The 12630-nt window shown below is 38.1% G+C and overlaps 1 protein-coding gene and 1 non-coding gene across 3 annotated transcripts in view; one reads left to right on the plus strand and one right to left on the minus strand.

The window, feature by feature from the left end:
* Nucleotides 1-3843, minus strand: part of sptbn2 (spectrin, beta, non-erythrocytic 2) — a 90299-nt gene extending 86456 nt beyond the window's left edge. For both annotated transcript variants that reach the window (XM_065267131.2, XM_065267129.2), the window contains exon 1: nt 3437-3843. The gene's annotated coding sequence lies outside the window, so the exon portion shown is untranslated. The remainder of the gene's footprint in view (nt 1-3436) is intronic.
* Nucleotides 3844-8999: 5156 nt separating this feature from the next.
* trnam-cau (transfer RNA methionine (anticodon CAU)) lies at nt 9000-9072 on the plus strand. Its single transcript has one exon. It is a non-coding gene; the product is annotated as a tRNA-Met (tRNA).
* The last annotated feature ends 3558 nt before the right edge of the window (nt 9073-12630 follow it).

The raw sequence follows: 12630 nt of genomic DNA on the forward strand, positions 1-12630 counted from the left end.
GAAGTCTTGCATTTTATGCAGATAGATGCACGTTGTACATTTATGTTGTATAAAGGCTTAATATTATGTAGAGTGCGTCATAGAGAAAGTGCTTCGGTTTGTGTTTATTAACCCTTTAGTTTCACTTCATCACGCAGCTATTCATGTAAGAGGTTTCTGTTTAAAACATTTAATTCATTAATAATCTAGTATGTGTTCATTGTTCTGTCATAGTTTCTTCAAATTAAGTTTTATTTGAGTGTTTTTAATAAAAATATTTTCATTTTCACCATGACGTATACGCCCCGCCCCTTTGATTGCCCCGCCCCCAAGTTAATCGAGTACTCGTTCTTCAGACCTATGGATTAATCGAAATGAAAAAATGACATAAATGCACATCCCTAAATAACACCCACGAGTGAACATTTTGAACAAATCACATTATACAATCAATCAAATTTGTATTGTCTTCTCTTTTTAATTAAAATGTTAAGTCAAGTTAAGTTAAGCTAGTAAAACCTAGGCCTATTTGTCCTGGACAAAAACAAGCAAATGAGCTACAAACACTAGGAGGCTGTTTACACTTGGCATTAACATGCGTTTTCGTCGATCGGATCACAAGTGGACGACGTTAATGCCAGGTGTAAACGGTGTTCAAAACGTTTTGAGCTCGTCCACTTTCGACCACTTTCAACCACATCCAGAGGTAGTCGATACCACTTTCGATCGGATCGCTTTGGAGCTGCGGAACGCAATGTGGTTGAATGCGTTTGAACAGCCATACGCGACCGCCTTCTCTCCGCCCATTTATCTAATCTGAGGTATTAAACACAAGTTTTACGTCTTTCTTTTACTTCTGGCGTAAACATACGGTGAACAGCGCTATTTTTAGCCTTTCATTGATACAGCTAAAGCGGCTGATCTCCGTAGTTTCGTTTTGAAAGCGTGAAAGTTGCGCGATCCTATTTCATCAATTGCGCTGAAAATTCAGAGAAAGCTCCAACATATAAACGTACAAAACACTATGCAGCATGTATACTAAACTGCTAAACAAGCAGTGGACTCCGACATAATATAGTTTGCGTCCATATAAACTCATAATTACTCCCGCTCGGGTTTGAATGACAGCAGAGAGACTCGCCCACCGTCTCACAGACCACCCCCTCACAGTATTCAGGACAGATGCGGTCGAAAGTGGACAAAAGAGATGGATTTAAATACCAGGTGTAAACGTAATGTGTCTCTCTCGTCCACTTGTGATCCGATCGATGAAAACGCATGTTAATGCCAAGTGTAAACAGCCTCTATTGGTTTCTGATGGCTATGTCCACTTGTCAAGTCCATCACCGACGTTATTGTCTGTTATTATAGTGCCATGACAAAACACTGGAGATCAAGGATCTGAAACACTTTCACTTCCAATGGACTTCATGATAGACTTTTCAAATACTTCAAATAGAGTTAAAATGCTTATCAGTACAAGATAACTACATCAAAAAAGACTCAAATATCCTTGACAAAGACCAAGTTGTGTCATGCATCACTTAAAGACATTTCCTCCAAGCAAACGGAGCAGCTAAAAGACTTTTGGGCAGCTTCCCAGCTGACTTTACATTGAATAAAAGCCTCACCTTCACCCTACTCTGACCCGGCACTGGTCATGCTGAATCTTTAAAATCTTTCCTGTGGCATAAATTCCATTAATATTCCACTGCCAAGCTATACAAATCTACACTCAACCCAATTCAATTTCTATAAATGACTGTCATTCTAAAACTGATGTTCGGCGAGACTCTAGACGCAGATAAAAATGATATTATCACCATCCCCATGTCTGATGCATATGCCCTGGTCCCAAATGACAGAATGGCAGTGGGCAGGAATGTAGGGGCGTTAGGATAAACAAAAACACCGGCAGCAATAATGATGACTTGGCTAACAGAAATACAGCTGCCTGTGCAACCGGACAATAGTGTCCTTACTGATAGCAACATACAGATTGGCTGGTCTGGGTGGGATTTAGACAGTCAGCAGTCTGGGGGGGGGGCTGTTGCATTCCTGTCAATTCTGCCACTACACACTGATACATTTATCCATTTTGCTCTTTATCCAGTCATCAACCTGGTGAATCCAGCAATCCAGCCAATGATTCGTCAGTACATCTGAGCAGATCTGTCTGTCCATCTGTCAGCTAGTATGAATCCAACAATCCATTTGTATCCAACTATTACTTTATCTTTTGTTCAATCTGTCCATCTACTTACCCATCAACACACACTTCTACAGAGGTCAAGGTCTTGGTAACCTCAATAATGTTCAACAGGCTGAAAATTACATTGTGGGCATATCTAATGATGAGCAAATTGATGAGGTGCAGATGACTTACACCAGTGCTTCCCAATCCTGGTCCTCAAAGAGATCTTTCCTTATTTAAAACACCTGATTCAACTAATCAGACTCCTTCCAAAATGGTAAACATGTCTCCCTAACAAGCTGATGAGTTAAATCAAGTGTGTTTAATAAGGAGACATCTAAAACATTTTGAGAGGGGGTCCTCGAGGACCAGAATTGGGAAGCACGGACTTACACAAAACTAGCAGTGTACACTACCAAAGTAAAAAGGTTTCATGTGGATTTAAATCTTAACATTTTAAAAGGCAACTCTTCTTCAGATGCAGTGAAATGGGTTTAATCCTAAGAAGTGTATTATGAAGGGTTGAGTTTATAAAGACATGACAAAAGTTTAACAACATTCAATTGCCCTGGACGCTGTTCGTTTTTGGAGATGCCATGTTACCTGTCTGAAAATCCAAAACAGGGACTGAAAATATGATTCTTAATACACACATAAGGCTTTGGGGAAATTTTGCTCAAAACAGCAGGGGTTCTCGAAATCCCTGTCCAGACCACATGAGAGCCTATCCAATGATGGTCAAAACCAGCCCCAAAACTGACCACAGATCACACCCCGTGTTCCCCTCCCCTCCAGAATCCAGTTAGGTTGTTTTCTAGCCTTGGCTTTAGACAGCCATACGGGCCATGCATCCCCCACCAACCGCCTACGACAAATCAAAATAACAACTGATGGCATGTAAAAAGCCCAAGATGCGAGCAAAATCGCATCGCACTGAATTTATAAACGACAGACGGTGTCAGTGCACAGATATCACCATATCAGTGTGATGAACCGTAGTGTTTGGGTGGAAGACTCACATGATAGTCTGGACATAAGTGAATGAGAGCGGTGTGGATTTACAGACACGCGCCGAGACAAAAGGCGAACAGCATGGTCATCCACAATCACCAGTGTGAACTAACTGTATTACCGTGCTGTGCCATACATTACCACACGCATTTTCTAACTACAAACACAAAACGTAATCGCCATTATTAAAATGTGATTAGTAAAGCTTAATAATCCGAATATAAACAGTAAGGTACCAATAAGCAGACTTACCAATGGCGTGGCTGTATTTTCAAAATAAATGAATCGGTCCTCTCAACGGTTTTCTTGGACGAAGACAAACCAGATTTGGATCACATGCGTGTTTCTATTTTCTTTCGTTGGTCCCGTTATAAAATCCCGGTAGCTCTCCTCTTCGCCGTTATATCGGCATCCTTAAATGTGTTTTCATGCCCGTGCAGCGCGGGCGGTTACGAAACATAAAACGAATCTCTCGCGTGACGGTGCCCTCAGGTAACCACGCCAAAATAAAACCGTTATGTCTGTTTCCTTCAAAAAATAATAAAGCGTTTAGTGTCCACGCGACCTCATGTGTGTTTGGTTTCACGACGTCCGTCCCTCTTGTGTTCCTTTTGGTCCGAGTGATAGACGAAAGAATGAATGACCGAGGGGGGTTGGGGGGGCTTTACTCCGGCAGCATCGCGCGCACATACACAGCTCGAGCGCAGATACAGCACGCGCGAGGGGGACACATTATTTGTATGTTAAACGCATTTACGGGCCCACGTAAGGTCCACACAGAATGAATTCATTTCGCTGCCTTCGTTCCTCTCAGGGGGGTGGTAGCAAATCCTGTGGGTGATTTAAAATAGCACGTTTTACAGACTACTTGCCTGGCTGCGGATGGATATACTTGCCATCATAATGGTGCGAATCACAAATAGCGGGCTAACGTTAGCCTATTTTTCTAGGCATTTAATATCATGTCAATGCTCTTATCACTCGCAAACCCAGTTTGTTATAAACATCAGAACATGAAATGCATCAGTGCTAGATTAAATCAGTTCAAACACGGTTTACTGTTGCTTTAGGAACACTGCTGAACTATTGGATAAGGATGTACACCCACACATCTAATCGGATCCATAATGGTACAGATGGAGATTAATAATAACATTTGGTCTGACAAGTTCCCTCATAAACACATTCTTGGATTGGAGCATTGGACAATGTTTGGTTGTTTTTACATAACAGTGGATAGTTATTGAAACAACCAATCAACTTTTCTGTATTAGGCAGACACATTTATCCAAAGTGACTTACATAAGTTAGGAAACCAATAAACCATCCTAGGAAGCAATAAGTATGTTAATGTCCCTATTCCCTAGAATGCATTACCCCTGGAAGCGGTCTCATCATTATCCCGTAAAGATTGCAAAACACAGACATACAGACTTTCCAGTCTTTCTATTCTTTTGATGCACATATTGACATGATGTCTCTTTCTAAACCTTCACCCCATCCCTACCTGGTCCCCCACTTTTGAATAAGTACACAATAGTGGGGATGACAAAGAAAAGAGCTGAGTGTGCAGCAATGTGTGTATTAGGGCCCGCTGTAGCTTGGACAGACCAGACACAGCTCTGCTTACATAGACTTTATGCTCTCTCTCTCTCTCTCTCTCTCTCTCTCTCTCTCTCTCTCTCTCTCTCTCTCTCTCTCTCTCTCTCTCTCTCTCTCTCTCGTTATCTATCTATCTATCTATCTATCTATCTATCTATCTATCTATCTATCTATCCTCTTAAATACAATATCACCTATTTCCTTTATTGCCATTATTATATATTCACATACAATATTACCAAATGATCCATGCACATACACTAAAGGAGAAAAGAAACTCCCTACCCAGTAACATATGCATTGTATGTGTTAGTTTCAACGTTCAAAAATGTGATATGGAAGTTTTTCGTAAAGCATGTCTCTAATTTATCACAAAAAGGAGGTGGTGTGTCGGCAACTGTGACCTCTGACATCTGATTCTGTATTTCTATGATATTCTGCTAGAACATTTTTTTGTTAAGGGCTGATAACTTGACTTAAATTTCCCAATGGTTTCTAAAAATTTTTATTAGCTTTTATGATTTGGTTTCTGCCCTGCATTTGTTGAAGCTTTTCTCTGCCTACATGTTTTTTCCTTTATAAATTGTTTTTAATGTTTGTCCTTTTCCAATAGGGTTATGGCAATGTGGGTGAGGAGATGCATAAAGAGAGAGAAAAGAGTAGTTATCGGGGTTAAGTAGAACTAGTAGAATGAGTAATAGTAGGTATTGCAACTGCATCACCATTGCTGACTGATGGTGTGTTTTAAAGAGACACTCCAATGTTTTTTGAAAAATATGCTAATTTCTCTGGCGGTACCACTTAAGCATAGCTTAGCACAGTCCAATGAATCTGATTAGACCATCAGCATCGCGCTCAAAAATAACCAAAGAGTTTTTATTTTTGTCCTATTTATGTGAGGCGCAATGATATTATATAGTGCCCGAAAATTGTCCCATGCTATTTAAAGTTACCAAAGTTACTACCTTCAGGTCATGCTTAATATCATTGCGCCTGCTGCAGCCATGTTACGGCAGCAAAGTCCTTGATTATTAAGCCAGAATGAGAGTATAGTTCCTAGCCATAGTCGGCCTAGAAAATCGCATCTTTTAATTTTCCATCGGTCTTAGTACACGATGTAACTACAGAAGAGTCAAATTTTAAATAGGAAAAATATTTAAACTCTTTGGTTATTTTTGAGCGCAATGCTAATGGTCTAATCAGATTCAATGAATTGTGCTAAGCTATGCTAAAAGTGGGACCGCCAGACCCGGAGATCAGCTGAATGGATTCCAAAACGGTAAAAATCAAATGTTTAACTCTAGGGGAGCTGGAAAATGAGCATATTTTCAAAAAAGTGGAGTGTCCCTTAAATATATCAGTGAACAAAAATAGACCGAATCATTTTATCTGTGTGTATTTGTGCAGCAGTCGTATGAGTCCAAATCTGCTGACCCTGAGCACCCAGTAAACTGTGCTAGAGACTTTGAAGTCTGTGAAGTGTGTGGCTGCGCTAACACAAACTGCGCTACTGCTTTGTAGATCACGTAGATGACAGCGTAGTTCATTACAACTCGTTTTTGACTGATGCTTCACCCTGATGATGTGGTCATATTTGTGTCCAAGATAAATCATATGACCTTAATTATCTTTCTCTCTTTCTATATTTCTTCTTATCTGTTTCATTTTCTCTCCGACCTACTAAAAGATATTTATATTCCTCACACAGCCTCCTGGAGTCAGCTCACAGGGACTAGCAAACTATTTCTGTTCTTTCTCTCTTTCTCTCACCACTAAGTTCCACCTATCCTCCAGAAACAAGTTTTTGAAGGTCACCTAGCTGTTCTAGTTTAGACCAAAATAATGAGAAATGGGACATGGATGAATGTGGGAAAGAGATGGAGTGAAAGAGAAAGGGATCAAGAGGTAAAACATGAAGAAGAGAAACTGCCATGTAATTTAGTTAATGAGATTTGGGGACAGAAAAATTTAGCTTATATAAGAAAAGAGTACAGGCTACTGTAAGTCTAAACTCTAAAAACATCTTTAGCACTGGTTTCTCCAATACACCATTTTCAAAAAAACTGCATAGTGCAAAGTTGTCTTAAAAAGTTATATATTACCTTTTATAAGGCAATTTAAGACAAAATTGCATAAAACAACCCAGATATCCCATTTAAGATCTGGCCTAAAACTGGCTAGGAACTATTTAAATCAATCACAGACCTAAAATATCCTTTGAATCCAGGACACATCAACACATGCATACAGCATCCCCGCCCCTCTCTCATCTACACATACAGATAAGCACAAGGCACAAAAGATCATCCCATTCTGAATTTTGCATTATATGGGTACAGTACCATTGATGCTGTGTTTAATAGTACAGTATAAAACGAGAGACGAGCACTGTGTGCTTCACTAGCTGCTGTGAGTTACATACAAACTTAATCTCTGACCTCATTAAGAAGAGAGTAGAGAGATAAAAAAGCAGAGAATTATACAACATAGAGAAGAAATGAAAGAAAGAGTCTGAGGCAATGTTATGAACAGATAAGAAGCAACATTTCATCAAATGAGATTTAGCAAGATGCAAAATAAAGTTCTTCAGACAGACTGACAGTTCAGATATTCTGGAATAAACCCTCCGGGAACTCCTCAAGTCTCCATTTCATACATACAACGATACAATGAAAATAATGTTAAATGTTTCTGTTCTGTGTATTATGTATAAGCCTTTTAAGTCAGTTGAATATGTTTGTCCTATATTTTAGGCACCTCTGGGTTTAGTAATACGGACTTGCTGACCTATCCATAAGTGCCTTTCTATTTATTATAACAAGACTTAACAGAGCTCCAGTCTGTAGAAAGCCAAGCACTGTCTCATAACGACAAGGTGTACAACAGACACATTTTTATGAATGAAATATAACTAATAATGCATTATTAATATAAATGTACATACTAACCCAACGTACAGCAAAGGATCATGTACTATAGCTTACATAATAAAGTTACATCTGCCTGGATGTTAAAATATAATCTGCCCCCGCCTTCTCTGCCTCTCTACAACTGGAATGAGAACAGGCCAAACCTACTAGAACATGAGATGATTCTTGTTGCTATGCAACCAATATATGGGATGGTGGGTTACAGTGTATCACACTATATAACCATTCAAATGCAGATCCATCTGCATCAGTGATGTATCGGGTAACATCAAAGAAATGTATGTGGGATCCTGGAATAGATTAAACACAATTTCTAAAAGAATCTTCATTTATTTTAAACGTAAAATCGTAAAACATAAAAAATAAATTAAATTAAATAGAATTGCAATAGACAACAAATTAATTTCTATACATTGTGTTTGTATTGATGGTATATAGGCTAAAAATATCAATATGATTATACTAAAAGCATTACAAAAGCTAATCTCCCTGCTGCCCTTATAATTTGTTTGTTTGTTTGATTGGACCTTGAATATTCATGCTGGTAGTCACACTTTTAAACAGGACTAAAACATAAATCACATCTTTCACACTCAGATGTTGACATTCCATTACACCTAATGAGACACGAATCATCAAACCTATTTACATTCTCTTCGTAACTCTGAACGTACCATCTGGATCCCTAAAGCAACCAATAAAATGATCTGATAAACACAAAACTAATGGCTGTGCTCCCACATAATGGGAGTACCATTTTTTACCAAGCAGAGGAGATACCTGAGATTGTCAAACAGAGGATCTGTCCTATATACAGGTGGGCTACCTGATTAAATACAGTGAGTCATACTGCATGGTGGAGACAAAGAGAAAGTATTTCTGAGTTGGTAAATGAGTCACAGTGCTGTCCATGTTTAATCACATGTTATGCTTAGGAACGTGAAAAAGAGGAAAATACAGGCCCAAAATGAGATGAAGCAAAGGTTGATGAAGGGAGAGAGAGAGAGAGAGAGAGAGAGAGAGAGAGAGAGAGAGAGAGAGAGAGAGAGAGAGAACTGCATGAGTGCCGGTCACTACAATATATCAAGAGTAAATCAGAATCTTTCCTGGGCTGAAAGGGTTAAGTCTGAGAAGTCTCCGTGACGTCCTTACCTGCAGCTTTTTAAACTGACCCACGGTTCTAGGAGGACCTGTAACTATATAAAAATTGCTTTAACTCTAACACTAACACTATTCAATGAAAACAAACCGTTTTGTGCCTTAACGTGTAGAGAAAGTACATGGCCTCGTTGGCGCAGTAGGCAGCGCGTCAGTCTCATAATCTGAAGGTCGTGAGTTCGAGCCTCACACGGGGCACAATCTTTTCGTATTTTCAATCTATTACGTATTTAAGTGTTCTAAGTATATAATGCAAACCCATTGGTGGCACAAGCGTATTTTGTTACACAGTGATTTTTATTAACACCTAGAAGTTATCACCCAACCAGAAATTACTCAACTCTTTCCCTTCTTCAGCAATACAATACTGGTTAACTTATCTGTATATTTAGTTCACATGGCCTAAACGCATATTATTTTATATATGCCTGATTCCCAGGTTGGGTGTTTATTTATGCTTTGACTACTGAAGATTGTGGCAATGACCAAACAGAATTTTGATAAGGGTTTCTTTATGGTTCTTACAGAATGCACATACATAAATTTATAGCATAATACACTTTAAGTTTCTTAGGATAAAAATGTCCGCTACTACAAAAATGTAATAATGCAGTACTCTGTAAAAAAAGGGCAAACTCATATATTAACATATGCTTTTTTTCAACCCACGGCTGGGTCAAATATAAACATTTTCTAGGTTAATTTAACCAAACGATTAGGATCGTCCCTTTGTAACCCAACCATGTGTTTAAAATGACCAAACATTTTAAAGTGCTATGATTAGGGCTCCCCTCAGCGGTTAAACTAATTTACTGCAGCTAAACAATGTAATGACCTTGTGCAATGAAACGAGTAGCATCTGCCTGCACAAGCGGAGGCTGCAGTTTCGGGACCGCAGTCATAGGACCGCAGTTATAGGACCCTAGGTTTTTAGTGACAACGCCACCTAGCGAACTAGAGGACCAACAAAGATGGATGACAAGCAGAGTGTGAGTATCAAGTTTGAATCAATTTTTATTTGAACATTAAATACAATCGTGATGCATTTCATTGGAAAGTTAACATAGCCGATTAACATAGTGATTGTGATTTGCTAAATAGTCTTGCATATCCATCATATGTAATATGGCAAGGCACGTTTATTTGTGTAGCACATTTCATACACAGAGGTCATTCAACGTGCTTTTTATAGAATAATGCTGTAAATAACTTGTTAGCACATTCGTTTAATTAAACTGTTGCATAAAAGCTTGTGTTGACTTAGTGACAGTACAAGAAAACTGTATTACGCTGGTTGTAAAAACTTGTTAGTTAGTTACTCGTTTTTTTTTTTTAGTTAAATTAGTATAAATATGTTTTAACTGTCACATGATCACAGTCAGCCTTTTTGACGTTACCACACAATACATGTTATGAATATGTCTCTTTATTTAGATGTGGTTTTAATGTTGATTGAGAAATGTGACATTTTTATAGTCAGACATAACAGTAGGCCATCATAATAATTGACTGTTAAAATACCATGTGTTAGACTGTGTCATGTACTGTGTACTGTACTGTAATGTACTGTACTGTACTGTGTACCACTTTTTAACAGCATTTTTGTTAATCAGTGATTATGTTCTTTATGTACTATTTCAGTGAAGTGGAGGAATTTAATCGAATCATAGACAAACAATTGAAAAAAAGAGGGGAGAGCATCCAGTTGCTGCTGCATACATCACAATGTGTGCTTTAAATATTTAATATTTATATTTATCTATCTCTCTCTATCATTATTTTTTTATCTGCTCAGATGTGCTTTATTGACATGAATGTTTCAAGAACCTTTGATCCTGTAATGAACACTATGCAATACTAATATGAACATTACTTGGTATGAAGATTGATATAATTTTGTACCGTATATAATGTGTGTGCTCTGTGGTGACTAAAATCTTTAAAGTTTGAAATCAAAAATTAAAGAGTTGTTGAACATGTTCAACTTAATGTTCCTGGTTTCATTCATTTCTTTATCTTCAGGGTTCCCGCGGGGTCTTAAAAAGCCTTAAAAGCATTGAATTTATGAATTTGGAAATAATACCTTAAAAAGACTTAAAAAAGTCTTAAATTTTGATGTCTGGGTCTTAAAAATTGTGCTGTATGTAACTTCTCCATATTTTTCCTTAAAAGTTTCTTTGTCAACCACATTTTGATTAAATCAGGGATGCAAACACATCGCTTTTCGGCGCCTGCGGCTTTTTATTATTAATGGCATTTTGGTTGCGAGCACATCGTGTCTCTCCCGATGAGTCTGCTGTACGTTCACGTGCTCGCTGTTTCTCGATGAATTGGGTGCGACAAGAAGCGAGTTCAGCGTCACATGTTTCTGAACTTGAGCAGAGTTATATGCATAGAGGGTTTCACGGAGGACCGGGTCCGATTAACATTATGTGTAAAACCCGAGTCAATAGGAAAACGGCCGTGATCAGAGTCAGTCAGCGCTAATGTTCACGTGCAGTTTCAAGCTGCGTGCCTCCGTTTCTATTGCGATAACAACTGGCTTGGTTTGAAAGTCACGACCACGCGCTGCAGTTTCTTTCTCCGTCCCTTTGTTTAATAATATTATTATTAATGAATATCTAAAAAGTTTATATATATATAAAAAGTTTGCTCAAAGATCACAGAGATGGTAGCAAAAAAGAATTGTGAATGTCAAGCCCATTGCACGAGCAAAGCTCAAGCTTACTAGATATAATAATCTTTTTTTTTTTTTATTAAGGACACTCTGTCTTGGTCCATAAAAGAACAAACAACAGATATACACACATAGACACATACAGTTACACTTACTCATGTACACATAAACTAAAACGCCAATGATTCCACATCCTTGAAAAGAACCTGACTGAACTCTGTGCCAGGTTCGTCAATAATAAAACTCACTCACATAATATAAAAACTCACTGGGACAGCAAGTAGACTTTTGAATCTAAAATAATAAGTGGATAAAGCTCTTTTAATCCGCAAGAGAGGAATTAAAAGAGACACTTTTACTGCTTCTGCTCTATCTAAAAAGGAAAGAAAACTACATAAACCATAACACACCAATTACATTTATAATCTCTAGACCTGCACTTTCTATCATTAATATACTATACATATTATTGTATTCAAAAGAGTTTGATAAAAGGGATCATTTACACAAGTATTGCTTCATATGTCAGTGCAAAAACAGTAAAGTGTTTTGTGATGCTTTGACAAACGTTGTCAGCTTTGTTCATTTATGGTTGGATTTATGAAATATAATGTGAAATTAATATAAATTAATGCAGCCAGATGGAAGGCCCTGGTTACGTTGCAGGAGGTGGCCAGGAAGAAGAGGAAGGAGTAAAGCAAGAAGAAGTGCTAGATAGTTCAATAAGAGTTTTGGTTTAACATAAAAAATTAAATTGAATATTCCAAATTAATGTCGGCATCTTTTGATTTTCGAATTTCATTTTACTCTATATACATAGGTTGGTAGGGATGGCAGGGGTCGGTGGCAATGTAGCCTAAGTATCTGGATATTTGCCTGGGTGTGAGGGCTTAGATTACCTTTCTCTTTTTTGAACATACATGTGTTTGCATCTCTGTTTGTTTAATAACGTAGTATAAATAAAGAGTGGCGGATCCAATAATTGAGAACGCAACACAGTCCCGGGTCACAGTACAAAATACTGCGAACACGTGATGCCTTCAGTAAATGAAGATCACCACAACCATAGACTGCAACAC

This window comes from Paramisgurnus dabryanus, chromosome 5 (genome assembly GCF_030506205.2).
Source record: "Paramisgurnus dabryanus chromosome 5, PD_genome_1.1, whole genome shotgun sequence".
In the NCBI taxonomy this organism is placed as follows: Eukaryota; Metazoa; Chordata; class Actinopteri; order Cypriniformes; family Cobitidae; genus Paramisgurnus; species Paramisgurnus dabryanus.